The sequence below is a fragment of the Aphelocoma coerulescens genome, chromosome 2 (assembly GCF_041296385.1).
Source record: "Aphelocoma coerulescens isolate FSJ_1873_10779 chromosome 2, UR_Acoe_1.0, whole genome shotgun sequence".
NCBI classification, from domain to species: Eukaryota; Metazoa; Chordata; class Aves; order Passeriformes; family Corvidae; genus Aphelocoma; species Aphelocoma coerulescens.
Genome location: NC_091015.1, coordinates 79715317 through 79738107, shown reverse-complemented (window position 1 = coordinate 79738107; position 22791 = coordinate 79715317). Strand labels below are relative to the sequence as shown.

The window sequence follows — 22791 nt, the reverse complement described above, 5'->3', positions numbered from 1 at the left end:
TTACACCTTGCATGCACATTAACTGTGCAAGCACATGTATGTTCTACAGAAAGTAACCCAACAAATGTAAGGATGGCAGCTCAAAGACTAATTGTCTAAAATGTATGAATCACCAAGTCTTCCAAACTGCAGGATCTAACTGAAACACTTAATAAAAATGGAACCTATAATCAAGAACCTTATTTGCACATCAAATATTTGCCTTTGATTTTTTCTCCCCTTTGCACCTGGTTAAGAAGCATTCTTGAGGCGGGGTTCTTCTTTCCCTGTTTGCTTCTATATTGTATATGCAAGCTCAGACTCACCTAGCATCCAAACAATTTTGCCCTGAGTCCAATGCTGACATGGGCTGGGAGCCAGCTCCAAGGTCCAACAGCAAGACTTGAGCCTCTTCTTCTATCCTTCAACACAGGTCCAAACTGGATGTTACATGTGGAGAGGCTGAGAAGGGGCAAAGTGTCAATTAAACCATGTTGTGTAGTCACTGATGTTGGCACATATACACTTGTCTATTTGTTGCCTGGCACTCACTGCTGCTTGCACCCTGCAAGACCTGATTGCTGTTAGAGTAGCTGGCCGTTCCCTTCCAACTCTTCTCTCTTCCAGAAATTACTGGGTTCCTTGCACAGACCTTGCTAAATTTGATCTGAATAAGCGAAGCCCTTGATACTCTCCCACTGCCCATCTACTCTCCCATCTGCAGGGGACAGCTGCACCTGTGGCTCACAGCTCAGCTCATAGTTCTCCTGAATAAATTCTTTTTCAAAATGTCAAGGAGAAGAGTATGTTCTTTCTTGTCTACATACAAACCAAATATGACAGCGCATGTAAGGCTTAAAATGGAAATAAGAGCATTAATTAGTTCAAGTTGTGGAGAGAGCATGTTGATTTTGCTCAAGAAAATTGTTATGAAACAAAATAATGGTCTTAAGAACAAAAGAGAAAAAAAGAGGTTGGGGGAAAAATCATAACACAATATTTAATATTTTTGTTGTATTTTCTATCAACATTTGAAGATTTGAAAGATAAGAGGCTTTCACTGCTGCAGTTAAATAGTTTGTAATTATTTGGAACCCAAGCCAGCTTGTGCAAATACAGCTCTGCAGTGTGGTCAGTCTGGCAGACTTTGTCTCTTCAGGCATAACCAGTGATTTATACCTTACCCCATAAAGGTCAAAACCCACTTTACAGCATGCTAGCAATGTTGTCTTGAGCTGTTAACCACTACCCTGGAAATGCCAAGCACTTCTGTCATAATGGAGTTTTTTTACTTGAATTTATGCAGCTTGAAATCAAGGAGTCTGTGGACTACTGAAATAAAAAAAAAAAAAGAGAGAGAGAGAGAGAGAAAGCGAGAGAAGGAGAGAAGTGGCCCCCTTTGTTCATCCAAAGAGCTCTGTATCTTACACTACTAGAGCCTCAGGATCTGGTGCATCTGAAGTGAAGGGTGAAATTCCAGCTAGTTTTGTTCTGGGCTGGTAGGGTCTGGCTGACACATGCAGCTTGCCAGGATGTTTGCTCAGCACACACCCAGCTAGCTAAAGAAAGGTAAGAAGCATTAGTCATACCATGTATACTGCAAAAAATAACCCACTGCAGACTTGTCCCAGCTTTTTTCCTTCTGCTGCCCAGTGAAGATGCTGAGTCTGAAAACACAGAAGACAATCTGGAAACTCAAGTTCCTTTGCAGCTGCAGACATCTAGTTAGAAATGTTTTGCTAGGATAGAAAAGCTGCCAGCAGCAAGCAGAGAATGAGAGGTTACACCTGGATTGAGAAGAAATGTTACAAGGAAGGAGTCAGCTTGGAGATGTTTGGCTTAAAAAATGAACAAACAGCTACAGAAAACCCCAGGCTTAAAAAACCCAAAGAAAACAGCAGACTGTAAACAATACCATGAAGAAACAAACCTTGTATAGGATGATGGTGAAAAACAAAATTACTTTCATCCATACAAGATTTCTGTTTGTGATTAAGAGATAACAAAGGATTGTTCATGAGCAGCTTTTGCTGTGGCCTTTCCCTGCTTCCCATTACCCATTCAGCTGGTCAATGGATGGTCAGACAGCAGAACAGGAAATCCTGGTGGACTCAATCAGCAAGGAGGAGGCTGAGTCTTGCTGGCAAACCTGTTTGGTGTCAAACAAACATTCTTTTCAGTCATGACAGGAGTCCAGCCATCTTCCTCAAGAAGACATCAGCTGGGCAATGCGTTTTAAGCAGCCAGCATTTACAAAGTAAAAGGTCTGTACTGGTGATTGTGGATGTTGCAAATGGCTCCTACTTGTGACGGCGGCGTCATGGGAGAACATCAAAGGTTTCCACCAGTTTCGTGGTTGTTTGGAATGAGATAGGCAGTGAGCCCAAACCTACCTTGGCAAAAGCCTGTGTTGTGCAGCTTAGCTGTCCTGCCAGCTATCTTAAGCAGGACATTTCTTATCTCCAATTCCTTTCCATAAGGATCAAGTGTTCCTGGTCATTTGGCTTTTGACAAAAGGCTCTGTATGGTTATTAGCTTTAACACTATTCCTGGGCTTTAGGCAGGAGGGAGATTGTTAGGCTAGTTTCACAGTAGTGTTGACCTACTCATGATCTGCTTATTCAGTGCCAGACTGTTATCCTGACCAGGCACCTCACTGGCTCCTGCTTAGTTTCATAAGCCTACCTGAAGCAGACAATTAACTGGTGCCTCGTTCAGCTTCTCTGCAACACACTTTTGTGATTAAGAACCCAGTGGTAAAAGATGAAGATGTATTTGTGTAATTATGCAGGAATTCTCTGTTAACCTCTCTCAATTATTTTTAAAAGCATGTTGCTATGGGAAAATGGTTCTGGAGTCAGTTATTTTAAAGCTTTCTTCTTAGATACTTAAACATATCCTTCCACTATTTTCAGATTTGAGGGCAAACCTTTATCCAGCTGGTGAATGCAGATGTAAAGGATGTTGTTCATTCTGCTGGGAATGAAGCATCGTACCCACAGCTCCAAGACCTCAAAGCAAACCAGTGCAATGCTTAATGAGTGTTGGCCTCTATTAAAATATGAAGAAAATTATGGATAGTAAGTTTTAAAATTTAGGATAAAATTTCTTTTCCTCACCATCTTAAAAGTGGACAAAGTACGAATGGCACAAAGCTAATAATTACTTCTTTTAAAAACACAACAAGAAGAATGGAGTCCAAATTGGACAAAGTTCAGGGGCTGCTGTTTTCTTTAAGTGAATTTACCTAAAACTCCTGTGAGCTTTAAATCAGACTTTTCATGCGTAAGGTGCAGGGTCCTGAGTTGTGACTGATACTAGGCATCTATATTCCTTCCATTTTGAGGGCTGGCTGCTACTGTCATGGAAAACATTAATGTCAGCTTCACCTTTTTGCAAAACAGTCAGCATTTGGTTTGGCTGAAGAAAAAATATTTTGGAATGGACCTAAGTGACCTTCTGCAAATTGATAGCTGGCCTGAAATAGGGAAAGTTGAGTCACCAGTTGTACGGGGTTGAAATCCAACCCATACATCTGTAGCACATCTTGCATAGCCAGTGTAATTGATGTTGTGACATTCTCAGGCTTTAAAAGAACTTTGAGAGCCTCTGATGGGGTTTTGATTGGCTGCCATATGTTACATGTCATCTCTGGGAGCAGATGAATTTAGACATGTACTCTGTAGAGTGTGGGTATTTGGGGGTCTCTTGTTCTCTATGCATTTTCCTGGGAAATTTCCAGTTCCTCAGAAGGAATTTCTGGGATTCACGCTGTTCTGGTTGATGCGTTCCATCAGGTCGTTGATGGGAACAAGTGAATTCCTTCTCTCTTATTAATACATCTATTCCTTTCAGGGTATCTGACATGGTCTTGATGAAGCCCATTGTACTTGCAACCCTCTTTTTAATTTAATCCAATATCCTGGGGAAATTTAAGCTCTTCCGGGGTGGGGGTGTATGGACTCCATCACTGATTTGACTGTCAGTATTTACTGAGTTTCTGAACCTCCTTCAACCTCACACAGCAAGAAGGGTGTAACAAAGTTTTCAGAAGGGGAATGGGTTTGCTGCTGGCAGGATGTTGTGTTGTGTAGTGAGGAACAAACTGTGTAACATTTTACATTTCATGTCCCAATTTGTAGCCTCTCCTTGAAACACTTAAGTCAGTTCTTGTTGGGGTTTTCAGTTCTCCTGGGGTTTTTTTTCTCTTAAAGGAATTTTCCCCATACGTGTTGCTGGGGGAAAAATTGCTGGGTACTTAATAAAAACAAAAGAGCTAGCCACTACAGGAGGGGTGCATCTGGCTACTCTTTTGTTTCACCTGGGTGTGTGGACAGTCAGTTCCCGGAGTCTGGATGGAGAGGGACGCTGTTCTCGTCAGCCGCCCTGCTCCGCCATTGATTTGAGCCTTCGCTGCATTGTAGCCGTGCTTGCCCTGCCTGCCCAGACCTCCGGGGGGTTCCCTGCTTGGATACATCACATCTGCCATCTGGGATTAGTGCTCATCCCTGCCACTCCAGCCTGCTGTTCCCAAGGGTCTGGCCAGACACCGGGATCAGCTGCCCAGGGGTTTGTGAAGCCTTTGTCCCATCCCTCCCCGGGATCCCAGGGCACCACTGCCGCGTGCTCCCCGAGCTCGCTCCGGAGCGCCCCCTGCAGCCGCGGGGGAACCATCGCACCTGCCCTGCTCACCGGGAGCCGCCAGCGCCCCTGCCGGCTGCGAGCGGAACTGCACCCGAGGGGAAAGGGCCCGACAGCCGAGAAGGCTGGGACTGGGTTTGTGATTGTTTGCTGTTACTGCCAGAGTTATTGCTGTTTGTTTGACTGGTTATACACATATAGATATATAATAGTAAAGAACTGTTATTCCTATTTCCCACATCTTTGCCTAAAAGCCCTTGATTTCAAAATTATAATAACTCGGAGGGAAGGGGGGTTGCATCTGCCATTCCAAGGCAGGCTTCTGCCTTCCTTAGCAGACACCTGTCTTTCAAACCAAGACAGTTCTGTTTTCAGATTTTATTAACAATTTCAGAAGTATCCCCTGGGTAAATACTTTCTGCAACACTTTCCTTGTGTGCCAAATTCCCAGCTTACAGCCCTCCGCGACAGCCTGACTGCAAAAGCTTTATTGTAATAGTCTTCTCAATAATTTGGTAAATCTTAGTGTTTGCAAGAATAATCCAGATCCTGAAAACACCTTCTATAACACAGTGAATGATCTGGGAGCATTCCTGCTGTTACCCACCACTTGCACTTTCTTACAAAGTGCTATAATTTTGCCCATCACAGTTCAGTCCTTTTTTTTTTTTTTTGAAACTTCCCTTGTGGTTTTAAGAGCCATGGTTTCCATTTTTCCATTATCTCATTTTAAACAAATGAGGTTGAGTATTTGTTGAGACTTTCTGAAACACCGAGGTCACAGTCTGCTTGCCCACAAGGCAGCTGAACAGAGTTTCAAGTCTACATCTCCACTTAAGGATGCATTTTCATCTTGTTCAGCATATAAGGTCAGTGCCAGTAAGATTTTTTTCTTTTTCTTTTCTTTTTTTTTCAAGATAAAGTAAAGTGCGTTGTATTTCAATCAGGATGTTACCATTTCCCTTCTCCTTTCTGGAACTCAGAAAACTTAATGTATCACCAACTTTCTTGTTCACTTTGAAGAATCTAATCTATTTTGTAAGGATATACAAAAGCCCAACACCTCTAGAATTTGCCTCAAGCAGTATTTCTCCCCCTCCCCCCTCTCCCCAAAACAATAGAAAGGCTTTTTTCTGGGCACTTAGTTATAAGTAATTTGCACCTGAAATTTGCAGTTAGAGAAATTAAGTCTGTTGTCACTGGGTTTCTGAATAGTGGAATCACTGCTGGAAAAAAAAATGCAAACAAACCAAACAAAAAACCCCAGAGTAAACAGAGAAAAGTTCTGTTTTCCTGAGCTGTAGATGAAGCAAAGCATAAATTATGGCTGACAAAGTACCATCAAAGTACCATGAAGTACCTCAAAGTCCCAAATAGGCAATTGGCATTTGTAATCCCTGGTGGTGGGGGAAATTTTGAGCACTATCCAATCTCCCTTGCCTTCCCAGCATCTAGTCTAAATCCAATAGGGATGCCTGAAGCTAGAAGTCTACCATACTTCTACAGCTGAAGGTAAGAGTTGGATGCCTCCAAAGAGCTGCACAGAGTGCACAAAGTTACCTTACATCAGTTGTTACATCTATCCACCCTATCCTTTCAGTCAGCCCTGTTAGTACAGTCCACATTGAAGCATGTGCTTTCCTCTGTATTCTTTAAACAGTAAGAATAGTGTAGGATTTCAGGATCTTAACGAGAATACATCTCTTTTCTAAAAGATCTTCAGTATCCAGCCAGTATGAATTATGTTGTTGGCTTCACACACACACATACACTGTATTTTTTGTCAAGGTCTAGGATGTGGTGAGTTAGAAAAATCATGTTCCTTAGCTACGGATTGTACTGGAAAGGTGACTTCTGTAGTTCCTTGCAAAGTGAACTCCCCAAAGACCTAGAAGGCAGAGTGAAGTGACTCCCTTCATTCCTTGTGTCTTGGCATGGTGAGTCTTGGGTAACAATCTGCAAAACCGAGCCCCAGGGAAGCACAGCTCCCACCGTTTTTTCCTCACGCACTCTCCTTGGTGAGATGAGGGGTCCCACCAAGCCACAGGAGAGCTGAAAGGATGTAGAGTCCTTTCACTTTGTCTTGGATCTGTGGGGAGAAATGTGCCTACATCTCCTCCCTCAGGGACTTGGTCCAGGAGGAGAGGATGCAGCAAGGAGAGAATAGCCTTTTTTGGCTATTAGAATTAGCTTTTTTTGAGAGCTAATGTGGCAGCCTCTTCCAGCTTTTAATTTTTTTTTCATCTTCATTTCTTCACTTTTCAAGGAAAAGTGAGATGTATCACAACACATCCCAGGGATCTTCAGCTTGGACTGTTGTCTTGGTTTGAAAGACAGGTGTCTGCTAAGGAAGGCAGAAGCCTGCCTTGGAATGGCAGATGTAACCCCTTTCCCTCCGAGTTATTATAATTTTGAAATCAAGGGCTTTTAGGCAAAGATGTGGGAAATAGGAATAACAGTTCTTTACTATTATATATCTATATGTGTATAACCAGTCAAACAAACAGCAATAACTCTGGCAGTAACAGCGAACAATCACAAACCCAGTCCCAGCCTTCTTGGCTGCCGGGCCCTTTCCCCTCGGGTGCAGTTCCGCTCGCAGCCGGCAGGGGCGCTGGCGGCTCCCGGTGAGCAGGGCAGGTGCGATGGTTCCCCCGCGGCTGCAGGGGGCGCTCCGGAGCGAGCTCGGGGAGCATGCGGCACCGGTGCCCTGGGATCCGGGAGGGATGGGACAAAAAAAGCTTCACAAACTCCTGGGCAGCTGATCCCGGTGTCCGGCCGGACCCTCGGGAACAGCAGGCTGGAGCGGCAGGGACGAGCACGAATCCCAGATGGCAGATGCGATGTATCCAAGCGGGGAACCCCCCGGAGGTCTGGGCAGGCGGGGCGAGCACGGCTACAACGCAGCGAAGGCTCGGATCAGCGGCGGGGCAGGGCGGCCACAGCCCGGCCTCCAGCGGGACAGGGAAGGTGGGCCGGGGGTCCTGGGATCTTTCTCTGCAGAAAGAAAAGAACCGGCAGCTTCTCTCTCTGCAGCTTCTCTCTCCGAACTCCGAGAGCGAACTGACCCCACATCCAAGTGAAACGAAAGAGTAGCCAGGTCTTTTGTCTTCTCTTAAGCACCCAGCGATTTGTATCTTAGTAACAGAATGGGGGAAAATTCCTTTAACAGAAAAAAAACTAGACCTCTTAAAACCCCAACAACTGTGTTACTAAGACTTGGCTCATACCCTGGGGAGAGACAACCTGTCTGAAATTCCTCTGAGACTATTAGGAGACTGTACTCCTTCAGGCCTGAAGAGGACAAGTTTTATGAGTCTCTGGAGAGAGTGTGGAAAATAACATTTAACTATTTAACTGTATTGTCCTCCCTGAGAATAGTGGAAGAGGACATGTCTATCCTCCTGCTCACAGGGACCTTCTGGCAGTGAATTTTCAGTCCTTATGTACAGCATGAGAAGATAATAAAGACCAAAAGACCTTGACTTTCTACCAGAGTCCACAAAACCCACCTTGTTCTTACTTCCAGATAACAAATAGGTGGCATTTAATAGGATCAGTCTGTAAAATCCTGGTTGGGACTTGATCTGAAAATGATTCAGTAATGCCATGTGTTCTACTGGCTGTACATGGAATGCAGATATTCAACACATTGGCTGTTTCCAGATGTTTGTGATAATGTTTTGGGGTTCTTTCCTGAGAGGGGAAAAAAGTATCTATTTACTAAATTCTGTCATCATTATAAGGTTTAGTCTCCAAGGCCAGAGAAATTATTTTCCATTTCCCATTGATATCCAATGCCCTCCAGCAGACACAGGTGCTAAATTTAGTAGAATTAGAGTGCAAAAGTACAAATTAAACTAGTCATGACAGTCACTGCCTTCAGCAGTGATGCCTTCTAGGCGTCCTTTGGAAAAAAAGCCCATGAATTTACAGGTTTTCCAAGGAGCTGTGCTGGGCACAGAGGCCTGCTGAGTGCAACCCCCAATTTAGCTACACAGGGTGGAGTGGCACTTTCCCTGTTTTATCTCACCTGTTAGGTTCAGTGCCAACCTGTAGAGGACCAGCACATTCACGGCCTGGAAAAAGAGGTGCACTCAGCTGTCCTGAGGGGAGGGTAGCATGGCACTTGAGGTTTGTGCTACTTGGATAGAAGTTCAGTGTGCCCTGGATCCGGTCCACCTCTCTTTTTGGAGCTCACATCTGAAAGCATCATTCTACTCTGCAGCAGAAATAGCAGCAGGATAGTGTAACCCAGGAAACTAAAAGATAGTTTCTCTAATTGCCACTGCTAAAGACGCAGTCTGGGGTCACTGCACTCAAGTGAGGACTTTCTTGGTCTTTTTTCACTGCTCATGGAAGATGGTAAAAATGAAATTTCTTTGAATAATTTCTACCCTCATTTATGCAAGAGCAATGACATTCCTTTTAATGATGCCTTCCTTTTAGTGACACCATGGAAACCTCGGGATTTTTAAAGGATTTGAACAGCATAATTCGCTGGGAATTTGAGAACAATTCTCCTGGTATGCCAGGGAAAAGAACTCGGCTTGTTCTCATTGAAAGCAAAAATAAAGGTCTTAAAACAAACTAAATCCAACAAACAAAATCCTGAGTTTGGAGCTGTACTCACTTGAAGTGAAATTCATGACTAGTAAGGATCTACTACAAAATGTACCAGTTAAGTCCTAGCTGAGTCCTCAGAATAGGTGTTCAAGACACATATGTTTTGTGCCGATACTCTCAGCAGGACTGAATTGCACTCCAAGTTCTATTTGTTTGCTGAAGCTAAGAGAAAGCCAGCAATGCTTCATGCAGATCCCAAGCTTACACTTTCATAGCTCAGTCAAGCTCCTGGCATTTTGAGAAATAATTAAGGAATGGGAACAAATGAATTTTGCAGTTTTAGTCTGAATGTGCTATCAATATTTAAATGTACTGTGTGTAGCTGTGTGTTGTAACTGTATGGGTGCATTAAACTTCTCCAGCAGGTGCAACATGCAAAGAAAACCAGCACATCCCTTTTCAGACATCCCTTTACACTGAGCTGTCAGCAAGAGCAGAAATGGACTGATAAGTAGCTGGTGTCATCAGCTGTCTGCAAACGGTGACAATATCATTGAAACAGATGAGATGAAAGCAATATGAGTAGACACAGCAGGAGTGTCTCCACAGGCCAAGGGGTATTTCATGCAATTGTATGAGTGAGCTTGTATTGTTTCCTTGAAACTTAAGAACTCATCTTAAACAATAGGTGAAGCTTATCAGTTCAGCACTGGTAAACTGGTAAGTTGAGCTCAACAGATTAGACTTTGAATATTGCTCTCATGTTCAATTTGTATACTGTGGAGATGGAGAAAAGCTCTTGAAACAAGAGGGTAAAAAAGACCCATGTAACATTTTGAATTTGCAATCCAGTGAATATTAATGTAACACGGTAGTTCCAGTGGTGGTCTGGCCCTAAGTTCTTGTTTTACAAGGCAATCGTTTTTATGAAAGGTTTTTTTCTAAATGGAACATTAAATTATTTTCTCTAAGGTAGAGCAGGAAAACTGCATATGTCTCTGTGCCCCTGAATTTTGTTGTTTGCTCTTTCAGGTAAGCAGTTGGCACCAGTATGTTACACAATACATAAGAATTTAAATCCTCAGTAGCTGAATGCTAGTCCTTTGTAAACAAATTCTGGCTGTTTTGTCCCTTGATGCAGGGCCCATTGTGACACACCCCTGGACTTCTCTCTCAGCTCACTTTTTACCATCTCCACATAGGACTAGGCTTTAGTTTCACCAGAGCTGTATTCTGAACTAATTAGTGCATAGCAGTGAGCTGGGGAATAGTTGGGTGACATCCATTGTCGGACACAGATAGCAGCTGAATGTGTGAAAATTCAACAACAAGGTTAAGCCGGTGGATAAATTGCCACAAGGCAAAGCACATGTCAATAAAAGCCTTCTCTGTTAGACCGCATACACAACTACAAAATAAACCTCAGGTCACCACTCTGCTCACTATTACATGTTACAGGGACTGCAAGTCTCATTCTGAGATCATAAACCTGCATTCAAAGGCTAATCTTTGCAGCTTGTCATGTCATATATTCCCCAGGGTCATTTCACAAAGGGAGTGATGGGGAGGCACAGAAAGCGATGATTTGCAAAGGTCCCACACCATGATGGTTTCAAGTCTGGCATGAGGATCCAGAGATTCTGTTTGCCAGTACCAGGGGTGTAAGGCACACCAGACAAGTCTCTCCTCGCCCATCCACCTTCTCTAACTCCATTTCCCCCTGAAAGTCAAGAACTGCCAGACCCAAGGATTGTGTTTGAGCAAAGCCTTCTCCCAGGCCCCTTTAGCACTCCCACACCACTCAAGAAGACTCTGTAATTGGTGCAGTGACTCTGGGACTATGGTGGAACTACAGTAAAATATATTGAGAATACAGACTGTGCTGTACTGTCCATTTTTGTAAGCATAATAATGAGTCCCCAAGAGACAGCCAATAAAGCCCACTTATTCCATCCAAATGGTCCAGCTCTCAGAGGTTGGCAGGTTTGATCACTAATTGCGTGCTGCTGGAAACAGCCAAAAATGAAGTAGGATCCTGAAGTGTTACTAGGAAAAAGTCAACTTTGATTAGGCTTTTGATGTTATTTATTCTGCAAATCTTCCAGTTCTCCGCTGGAGGTCTGACAAGCAATCCCTTGCTTCTGCACCGCTGCTCCTAGAGAGAAAGTGCTTGGTCATGGCTGGGCAAAAATCATTGGACGGCAATTACTTTTCAGGATATAAGCACTCCTTCTTAAATTGACTATAGTGATCATTTAGGAACAACAAGATTTACTTCTTCCCCCAACAGACATTGTGCTGCCTGTGCAGTATTTTCCACAGGGCTGAGTCCCATCACTCAGGTCAAGTACTTCATTTGAAGTGACCTATGGGGTCATAAACACATATCCCTGAGGGGGCAAGATCAGGGATTTAGTGTGGGAACAGAAGTCTGTATCAGTCCTCCCACAAGCCATTGTGGGACCAAGGGACCCAACCAATTAAGCACTGAGCAGCCTTGAACTTGAGATTTAAGCTATACCAGTGGTTTTAATAGTCTTATTCAAAGAGCATCAGAGTAGGGCAGATATTTTACTCTGCTAAAGAAGGTATCTTAGACCACAGAACATTTACTCCAGGGCAAGTGTGCCTGTTCTTTCATTAATTGCAACAGTATGATATTTCACCTCAGCCAGATGCATCCTCTGAGGGTGCCTTTCCCTTCCTTCCCCTGTCACACACAGTTGGGACCTGCCATTTGCATGGACAGTGGCAGATGTTCCCGTTTTTATCATGTCTCAGTGGAGAACTTGTCCTCAGCCCACAAGTAGCTTCATCGTAACTGTTATTTACAGACATCTGGTAGATTATTCTACCAGAATGACCTTTTTCTTTTGAAAAACAGTTTTTAAAACATTCCAGCTGTCTTAGCTAAGCTGCCACAAATTAGAGCAATAATACTGAGAGATAATTCTGTAATGACTGGTGATAAGTATATGATAGACAAACACACAGAGCTTCCTCATCTGCATGTGCTGGAAAGTCACAAAAATCCAGAAGCCGCCACACTGCAGAGAAAGTACCTCACTGATATTTAAAGCATCATCAATATCATTGAATTCAAAGAGATAGAATTTCTAACTTCCCTTGACAGCATGCAACCTAAGTGTAGTTAAAAATACAGCCAGTGGGTTTTCAAGTGCAGGGTACTGCAGTGCTAGCAATTTAAGGTTTGTGCTCTTACACACAGAAGTTGCACACTTGGCAATTTTAGATTTCAGTCCTAGAGGCAGAATTGTGAGATTTATAGGGGATGACAAAAGTGATTTTGACCCTCTGTCCTTTTCTACAACTAGTACTTTTGCCCTTCATGCTGCTGCTCTTGATTAACATTTGCAACACCGAGCCTGGGAATAGCACAGATGCTGCACTGGCACCACCCTCAGCAGAGCTCAGAGCAGCTCACTTTCAAATATGAAAACTAAGTCAGAAAGCTGGAGAGTCCTCCCCAAGTCTCTTCATTAAGATTAGTAAGTAGTCATTCCCCAAATTCCTCAGCAGGCTTCCTGTAGCCAAGAAGTGTTGTTGTCCATTGCATGCACAAGTAGGGCTGCAGAATATGCTGTGTTTCCTCTTGCCCATTGAGTGAAGTGGCTGCACCATCACCCTGTCTCCAAAGCACACCCTGTATGCTCCATTTGCATATATATATATAATTTAGTACTTCTCACATCCTGACAATACAATATTTAATTTTTGTACACCCTCTGGCATATAAGCCTGTTCTCTATAGTGGCTCCACAGATGGAGGAATTACAGGCATCTATTTTTTTCCATGTGGATTCTCTGCCATGAAAGATCAGTTCATTAGCTTGTGCCTTAGAATGTTAACACAATCTTTCCTGCTGAACTACCGTCTATTTCCTGAAAACTTAGAGAAATGTAGTATCATTGATATCTCAAGAACATTTATCAAGTGAGAATGAAATTTGTCAACAAATTCAAGAATAATTGTGTAGGAAGCCAGACAGAAACATGACTGTTCAGGTTTTGCTTATCTTAAGAAACCAGGCTACGAAACCCACAAATGAATACAACAAAGACAGCAGAGGCAACCTCCCTCTTCCCCAAGTTTGTAAGCAACTACATCCTTCCTTTGGGTAAAGAAAAGCAGTGTTTGTCCCAAGGGAGAGGAAGAAAACACAATGTGAAAAGCAGCCTGCATAGGAAGTATCCTTAGCAGGCAGAAAAAAAAAAATTAAAAAATGGTAGCAATTCCAAGTCCTTCCTCTCATCCCCCCAAAAGCCCTTCTGCTCCCAGGATTAATTCACAATACTGAATGAAAGCCCTCAGCCAGGTGTGCTCACACAGCACCGGATGTCATTTGACAGCGTCCAGAGGCAGCCTTGCCCTCAGAGCCTTTTGGTCAAAATGGACTTACTGGTTTGAGGGCTTTGAAGACAAAAGTCCTTTGACCATTTCAAGGACAAGTATAATACATTCAGGAGAATGAATTTCAACATGGACCGCTTTTGACCATTCAGTGCCTGTGACTTGCTACTGAATGGCAGAAAGAGTAGCCACCAGGCAGAGTAAAATCCTGGAAGCAGGATTTACACAGGAGTCTGTGGCCAGGCTCGGATGCTACACAGAGTGGGACAACAAAGACACTGCAGGAAGAGGCAATTATTTTGTAAGTTAAGCTCTCCCTTGTCAGCAATTTTGATAATGGCAGTAAAAATTATTCTTTATGGGAAACTCTTGTGTACCACAGAAGGAGGATAGAAAACTAAAAGTAAAAGCAGCTAGTGGAGGAATGCAGTAATGTTGGGTTTTTTTATTTCTGATTTGCATCATAATTACTTAGCTTGCTATAGTAATTTCTCCTGCTATAATTTTCTTGTTTACATTCCTAGCCCAGACATGGCACTAATTTCTCCATTCCAGCTCCTGGTACCATCTCAGCATTTGTGTCTGCCTTGCTCTGCCTTCCTGTTTCCTACAACAGTCAGATCCTGTCTCACCCAACACACAGTCAAGCTCTGGAGCAAGCCTTTCTGAAGTACAGGAGTCCAGCTGTGGTCAGTAATTCCAGCACAGACTGACAGAATAAAGCATGTGGTTTGTGTAACAGCTGTCAGTTTGAGATATTGGTGTTCTGGGGGACAAGACTGAAAGACAATTGGGCTTTTCCAGACTTTTGTAAGGTATAAATACCATACTCATCCCTACCACATCCAACACTCACTTTGAGCTATGTGAAGGTGAAAATAGCTGAGAGGAGGAGGCTGCATTTTGAGAGCAGGCAGCTCAAAAAAAAATCATTGCAGCTGTAAATGTGATCCTTGATGGAGATAGATGGGCCAAGAGGTCATGCAAGCAGTTGATAAAAAAACAGGGAAACCTCTTTTGATCTGCTCCCTTCCCTGGTGAACTTGCTCATGTCCTTGTAAGCATTGGTGGCATTGGCAGCAAAAATGTGTGTCCTGCTGTTGCCAAACATACAGATGCTGGCCATGTCCCTTACCCTGGGGAACTGGGACTTTGAGCTTGGAGATCACATGCCAACCATTATTTCGTGAAAGCATTTACTCTGGGATGCGTATTTCTCCACAGATAAGAGACCACTCCACAGCTTCACTGACTTCAGCAATCTTAAATGCAGTCCTGGGACAAGGCAGTAGCTCACACTTACAGATTCCTGGTCCCTGAAAAGTTCTGAAATATCTTCAAATCACTCTGAAATCAAGTTTCCACTCTTTTTACAGGCTGAGCTTTGCTTTTCCTCTCCCATTTCTGACATGCTCTATTTGTACTTGGAAGAAGACAGAAAAAAAGCAACAACAGGAAAAAATTTGCTGTGCAGAGATGAGCCTCAGCAATGTAATCTTTCTGTGTCAGTGAAAAGTTACCCTCCTCTTTTGTTACTTGGATAATAAACCCTTCAGAAGGCTTACGCTACCTGGCAACCACCAACGAAACAAGTTTCTGCTGGCTCTGGTCAATGCTCTGCTTTGTGCCAGTCTGCAGAGCAGTATGAGCCCAGCATCCTAATCTAGTTTAGGTGAGGTTCTCCATCACCCCCTCCTTTCACTTGCCTTATTAAATCCTACATCAGGCATAGCTCTTGTGAACCAAGCCTCATTGTGCAAAACTCAGGCAGGCTACCAAGCTTGTTGTGCATGTAATTTCTCACCTCTGCTGGATCCTGAATATTGTATGAGCCTTCCTCTGTTTTCAGGTGGATTTTAGCCTGTGAGTACTGCACAGTAAACTGAGAAGCTACTGAGAAGCAGTACTGCTTTCACATTTCTGTTTCATCCTATGATTAATAAACATTAAACTTTCTGACACTATAAAACAGCATCCAGGGGATGGTTGATACACTGTCAGTATTTGTATAAGCACAAAGTTATAATCACAAGTCCTGCCATCCAAATGCATGTCTATATGCAAAAGCCTGGAAGTAAAATTATCCACTAGATCTTAATGAAACTAAAGGTTAGTAATGCTGTGATGTTAAATGTCTTCAGGATTCTGCATCTTATATGTTTGGCCATAATTTGACTCAAACTCTGTGACTTCTTACCTGTTGCAGGATTGCCAAGTTACAGAAATAAAAGTTTGGGGGAGGTAGATACAAAAATGCTGCTAGCAAGGATTTTCTTGCTATTTTCTAAGTCCGTGAGAGACTTTTCTCTCTCACAGAAGAGGTAGCAGGGAATGTAAACAACCAAGCCACCTGAACCCTTGGGAAGTCTTGTTTATGGTATAGTAGAAAAATATTTTGACAATGGATGTTTTAGGATTTTAGCCAATCACCCCCAAGGGGTGGCTGGTCCTTTGTCCAATTAGACTAAGAAGAAAAAAGTCTATAAAAGAGTTTGTAAAATAATTAAAGAAATCAATCTTGCTGCACAATTCCTGCCTGCTGGATCTTCTCTCCTCCTTCCTCCCTATGGCTGCGGGACACGGTGATATACCGTAAGAACCCGGCCTGCGGTAATAGGGGGAAAATGCTATGAGAAGAGAAAACAAGATTGGCGTTTCTGTTTATCTTAGACTTTTATGTTGGCATGGATTTTATTTAAAATAAGAATCTGTAGGTCTTCCAATGGCCTATTTCTGCTCCTAATTATCTCAAGCATACACGTTAGTTAGATCAAGACAATACATCTGTGGGTCAAGTCCTTAAACTTTGTATGGAACAGTAAAAACTGCCACGTGGGTAGATGAGAAATAAATTCTGGTTTTCTCCCTCTACCCAGATTTTTCTTTCTTAATTCTTAACTTACAGTTAAATTAGGAAAAACGGGCACGTTTTTAAAATCTACATAGTTCAGTGAAGTTTTATGCTCAATCTACAACTCCTGTCAAAAGGAAACAAGAATAAGCAATGAAATGAAGCTTATCATCCAAAAAGGTCATATTGTTGTAAGACAAATGAGTAAATGAATGGGCTAGCCTCTTGCAACAGCATGCTCAGTGCTGCTTATCCTAAAAAAAATGGCTGTTGAATAACCAAATGCTTTTCAAAAAGGAAAAGCAGGGGCAGTCAAAGACCTAGAAAAGCTCAGGTTTAGGTGATTAAACTCCTGGTGTTTCTTGTTCTAAGGAGGAGCTAGAAATGGGAGAGGAAAAGTATAATAAACTATGATTGATTCAAGGTGTAGAAATCCTGCTCTCTCTAACTAGAGACACAATGGCAAGGAGACACCTGATGGCTCTAAAAGGTGCTGACTACAAAATTTAGAGGGCAAGGACTTCACAAAGAGCAAGAACTTCTGTGCCCCAGGGTGTCAGTGATCACAGGAGAATTCGGAGAGAGACTAGACCATTTCTGTGACTGCTGGGAATAAAGTTACAAATAATTATATTATTATGCTTCAGATCTTAAGCCACCATGCAGTTACTAGAGAATAGGGTGGGACTGAGATGGGAAAGGTCTCTTGTACATTCTTCCACATGTCATCCTCGGGGAGGAGATGCTGGAGCATGTGTGTGCTGTCTGTTTCAGGTGAGAGGTTTTGTCATGACAAAGCCTTTGCAGTTCACATGCACACTAATGTGACTCTGAGGGCTTGCTTTGGAGACTGGGCTATTCAAAAAGATACCTGGCCTAGAAATTCTTGGTTTCTATTAAGATTTGGGTTACAATATCCTGGAGCTAATTCAATACCTTTGCCATTTTCTCCCTGCCTCTTTTGTGGACACATACTTGATTTATGGGATTTTGCTTTTGAATGTATGCTGGTGCTTTAGGTTTCACTCCTTGTTCACTGGTAGTGCAGCAGTCACAGATGGCTTTGCCCTGCCCTGCTGACAGAGCTGGAGTTATGTTCCCAGAGGAGCAATCATCCACTCCTGAAGATGTTTTTCAAGAGGCCTAGCTTTTATCATGCTGCAGAGATTTTATTATTGTTAACCAGTAAGTCTTGGAGTCCAATGTCAAAGAACTCCATGTTCCCTCCAAAGTATCATTAATATCATTGTTTGAACTAAAAAAGAGTTCCAATAGGTTTAGCAAGAAACCTTGAAATTAATTTCATTATATTCCAAATACTATTATTTCAAGCTTCACAATGAAAGAGGGACCATTAACTGAATACCTACTGAGGATGATAGTTATAATCAGGAAAAAGCTGATTAAAGTCAACACATGTTGGAAGACTGTAGGATCTCTGTTTATTTTTCAGAGAAACAGCACTACAGACAGTGACAAATTGTTGTAATTACAGTGTCTCAAGCACTAGATGCAAAATGTTCAGTTAAAAAATATTTAAAATATGGATTTTTCCATCTCTAATTGGGCAGGCTGCTCTGCAGTGCAAGTATCAACAGGATCCATAAAGATTTTCCTGGCATGACCTTGTGTCCTTGGCTGCAGCTGAGCCTGGGCAACAGGCAGAAATGTGTCTGCACTGGGGTAAGTGAGGGCAGAAATTGACTGAAATGAGACTTTCAGCTCTTGCTTTGCCATTGCTCAATTAGTGGGGTTTTTTGTGATTGAAGCAAGGAATTCCCAAGCATGCACAGAAAGATGATCCTATTCATTCTAAGCGTCTCTCATCTGACTAACTCACTCCGTAATCTAAAATTAGGGAGTCCCAGGGGAACATAATCTCTTTTGGTCTTCTTTTCTGCTGATCTAATAATATTTAATCATAAGAAGCTATATAAAAAAATCAAGCCATTTGAATTGAGTTGTGGGCATAGTCTCACTTTTTATTGACTGCCTCCTCCTTACTCAGCTGTGAGATCAGTTCAATGTGTCAACAGCCTCAGGTGTTGCATCATTTGCCTAAGATGGACAGCAAGAGGAAGTGAGATGTGTTTTACTGGAGGTTGCATCATTCTTTCAGGTTTTTCCTGAAGAGGCTGAAGAAAGGCTAGCTATGATCAGACAGGAGCCCATCATTATGCTTTTTTGTCATATCTGAATGCCAGCTGCATCCATGTGGGAACCCATACCTTGCATTCTGTCCCTTGCACAGTGTATTTTATTTGGGGAATCACAGCATTTCCCACATGCTGTGGCAGTGCCTGATATCTTATGTCATCCCAGATCATGGCCTGCAAAATAAAGGTGTAGGAATGTTTGGACACAAGCTGCAGGAATGAAGAACAAAGCACTCCACGCTCTCCCCAGAAAGATGTACATTCACAGGAGCACTGTGACAAGACTCAGCTTTATTCCTGAATTTTAATCACTAATAGAATGATTAAAATAAATAAAGCAGTATTATCTTGGTGGAGAGCCTAATAGGCTCTTCTTCTAGCACGTAGTTACACCATGCATAGCAATTCTTAGATGACTGACAGAAGCCCTACATTTGTTCCTGAAGCTCAGAGAAAATCTGGGAGTCAGAGCATGACTTAGGTTTGCTGATTGCCACAGTTGTTACAGCAAGAGATTTTAAAGCTTCCTGCAGTTTCTACCTCATAGTCTCAAGCCATCTCTGCAAGTACATACAGAGTGACAGGATATTGTAGACAGAACTGCCTGTAAGAAGCCCAACACTTCCCACAAAAAAAGCATAATGGTTTGGCCATTTCTGCAGGATGGGGGTATGAGAAGTCATTAATATTTTAAATTTATGTCTAAGATGATCCAGTCTAGTTGGACAGCCCAAGACAGTAAAAGAAGGTACCAAAAACTTTTCAGGGAAAACAAGGATAGGACAAGGATGGGACCAAAAAAAGCCTATGTCTTCTCCAGTGTATTCCCTCCCAAATCTGGGATAAGGTCAGGCTACCCAAATCCCACTGTTCCCCTGCTATGCATCAACATTTGTCCAACTGCTGGTAAAGGAGCCCCAGATCTCTATCACTGACTAGCCTGGAGAAGGGCAGCTTGCCACTACTGTCATCTCATCTGTGTACCGGTCTGAGGGATCCCCCACTTGACAAATCCCACAGACATCAAATTTACAGAGCTGAATTTTTTGTTGTAGTTTGGGTTGTTTGTATTTCTTAGTTTAAGGTAGATGCTTGCGTGTAGCATGGGAATGCTTTACATTCCTCACAGAAAGGCAAGGCAAGCCACCCAGTTTAATACTCATGCAATAGGAGACTGAAATATTAAACAGTCTTCAGTAAAATACTCCATACTACTTTTCCCCTGGTGTTGCTGCTTCATTCAACACAAGGAATGAAAGTTTGTCTCTTACTCAACAGTCATTCAATACTTTGTTTTCTTGTCACTCAGCTTGTAGCCCTTGGCTTTCTTTATGGTGCACTGTTCAGTCCCCACTGTGGGGACAAAATTCATCATTTCCTTATGGCCTCATCCTCACCACACATCCCTACAGCATCCAAGTGCTTTGAAGCATTAACAAACCTACTTATGCAATCCCACTGAAAATGCTGTATTACCCTCACTTTCAGAAAGGCAGCTGATGCACAGAAAGATGTAGCTTTCTGGAAAGGTCAACATCACATATTCAGAGTGCATATTCTGCTATTCCAGTTTAAGCATTTAATGTTTAATCCTTCACATCAGACTGCATGTGGGCACACACAAAATGCCAACTGGAAACAACTGAAAGCCACAAAACTTCCACAGTGCCTTGCAGGATGGGAAAGGATGCCTTTCTCTAGGACCATATTCAGCTGCCAAAGGCTCCTTTCCCCTTCTACCAATGCCTGTCCCTTTGTCATGTCTCTTCTAACTTCAGTTCTTAGTGAAAAAGAGGTAGAAAACAAGGATTCACAGTCAATGGGATGGAAATGTGTGGAAAGAACATAGAAGCCATCTAGTCTGTTCACTTCCCATAATGCAGAAAGAGGTAGCTCTGCCTTACTTTATGCTCCAGGACCAGCAATTCCACCATCTTTCCAGGTAATTCTATGTCAGCATTTTGCTGCTTGCAGAACTGTTTGCATTTTCTTCATGAAGCCTAACCTACATTTCCTTGCCATGGCTCAAAAGTTTTGTCCTACCCACTGCGGACAGAAAGAGCACATATACCCTCCTTTGGAGAAACTGGCTTCTTCCCACAGTCACAGCTTCTCACCAGAGCCGCTCTCTGCATTCACGGTCCTGCGAGGAATGCAGCGTGTGATCAGCTGAGAACTGTGCCCACGATACATGGTGGTGGGATGACAGGAGGAGCAAATCAGGATTTGGCAGGCATCCTTGATGATTGCAGTGCCTAGATAGCTCTTTGCTGCCCACCAGGACAATGTTCTTTTAATATCATTCTTCAGAAATGTATTTACCTACGTGCATATTATGCTTTATAACCTATTTATGTACACGTGTATTTTAGTAAGTGCCATGCAAACTCAGAAACTGATGCAATAGGGTATGGCTGCAGCAGCCAAAAAGCACAGATCTGGTGACAGCCCTTCCCAAAAATGCAACCAGAGTATTGTTTGCAGTTCTAAGACTTACTCTTTGATGCTTCAAACACATACTTCCTCTAATGCTCTTAAACAAACATCCAATTAAATTTATCAGCCACTGACATTCTCATGTTTGATGTTGATTAGCAGCCCTGCATTAAATTAAAATTTATGTCCAAGCTGTTCTACCACGTGGCTGGCCACAAACCAACTGCCCAGGAGCAATTGTGCTCTTTTAATCCTACCCCATTTTCTCAGTACAGAGCTGAAGGCAGTGGAAGGTTCTCTCTGGGGAGAGCCTTTGCTTCTCACATTAGCAAAGTTCCCAGGAAAGGAGTAGAGCAGATTCTTACAACTGACAGGGAAAAAAACCCCAGACTCTACTCACTGGATCTCAGTGCATCTGGTACCATCTGATGTAGCTCCAGAGATGGTCTGAACATGTCCAGTCAGCAGGATGCTGTTCTGCTGAGAGTTGAAGAGTTCAGTAGGAAAATCTGTTATTCAAGATGAATTTTATGAATGCCTGATAGTAAGGAACAGCTTGCAAAATCAGTCTTTAAATCAGCTGCCCCAAGGCTCCCTGCCACTACTGTATGTTTCTTCAGCTGCAGAGTGAAATAGCAACAAGTTTCCCTCTGTGAGTCTCTGCTCGGTGGAGATCTTGATGTTGATTGCTTCCTCCTGCCTGGGATAAGGCTTGCTGTGAGGGCTGGACTTCTGCCTGGAGAGCCATGCTTACTTGTTAAGAGGGTGTACTTTCAGCTTGGTGAAAGCACCTATGAGGCAGGAGTGTATATATGTTAAGCTTGAGCAGGGATAATGGTTTGAAATGTTTAATAATATAAAAAGAAATAATTTATGTCGTTCACTATGGTCAAATGAAGCCATATGTGGCTTAAAAAATAAAGCAAATGGAACCCCTAGAACTTGTGTATACACTGTATTCAATCTTTGTAGGTATTTCTGTTCTGTGATACAGCTTTCAAAGCTTGCAGTGGTAACTCCATTGCCCCAGAGATGTTTTAAACACTTAACTCGTCAGCACATACCTCAACAAGAACCTTTCAATTTCTGCATCATCATCCCACAAATGCAAATCACTAATGCAAAATAGATGATATTCCAGATTCCCTCAGTTAGAAGAGTGGACAATATTCCCATTTTTTCAGTACAGATTAATTCTGTTTATAATAAAGATCCAGAGGTTGCAAACCATAAAGAAGGGAAAAAAGCATATGTCTTTTAGCAATGTATATTGTAAATTTTTCAAATTATCTGAAACAATCCATTTCATTGCTGCTCATAAAAAGCCTCTTTAGCAATTCACACCTAGGGGTGCTCACAACAGAAAACTAGACAAGTAGTTTTGACAGGTCAATGCTGGGAAGCTGAGGAAAGGACCACCTGTCCATCCCTACTCCTAATGTTGCTATTGATTGGTTGTCTTGTAAGTGCTCCAGGAGGAGGCAGGGGGAATCCAAAAGGAAAATTTAAGCTCCATACTGAAAACATTCACAGTGAAGCACTCTACAGAGTGGTGACTCTGAATAGCTAGTAACAGTCCTACCAGCTGGGTCATTTAGGAGTGGATTGGCCAAAACACCAAAGCATACAAACCCCCAGGGTCTCAGTCTTTTACAGGCAAGACAAAATGAACCTACTCAAAAGCTTTTTCTCTCTTTAGCTATTATTCCAGGGACAGTGGGAACAGAAAACTGCCCAATTGTAAAGGTGCAGGGACTTTTGTGAATGTGCCCCAGCACTGAAACTAGTCC

At 42.6% G+C, this 22791-nt stretch overlaps 1 long non-coding RNA gene across 2 annotated transcripts in view; it reads right to left on the bottom strand.

The window, feature by feature from the left end:
- Positions 1 to 22791, bottom strand: part of LOC138106874 (uncharacterized) — a 41098-nt gene that overhangs the window by 6530 nt on the left and 11777 nt on the right. The window contains exons 1-2 of one of the 2 annotated variants that reach the window (XR_011149173.1): positions 2037 to 2257; positions 306 to 441 (exon numbers count right to left, since the gene is read on the bottom strand). This is a non-coding gene — a long non-coding RNA (uncharacterized lncRNA). Of the gene's footprint in view, positions 1 to 305; positions 442 to 2036; positions 2258 to 22791 lie in introns of those variants that run through there. The other variant, XR_011149172.1, reaches the window with a different exon arrangement.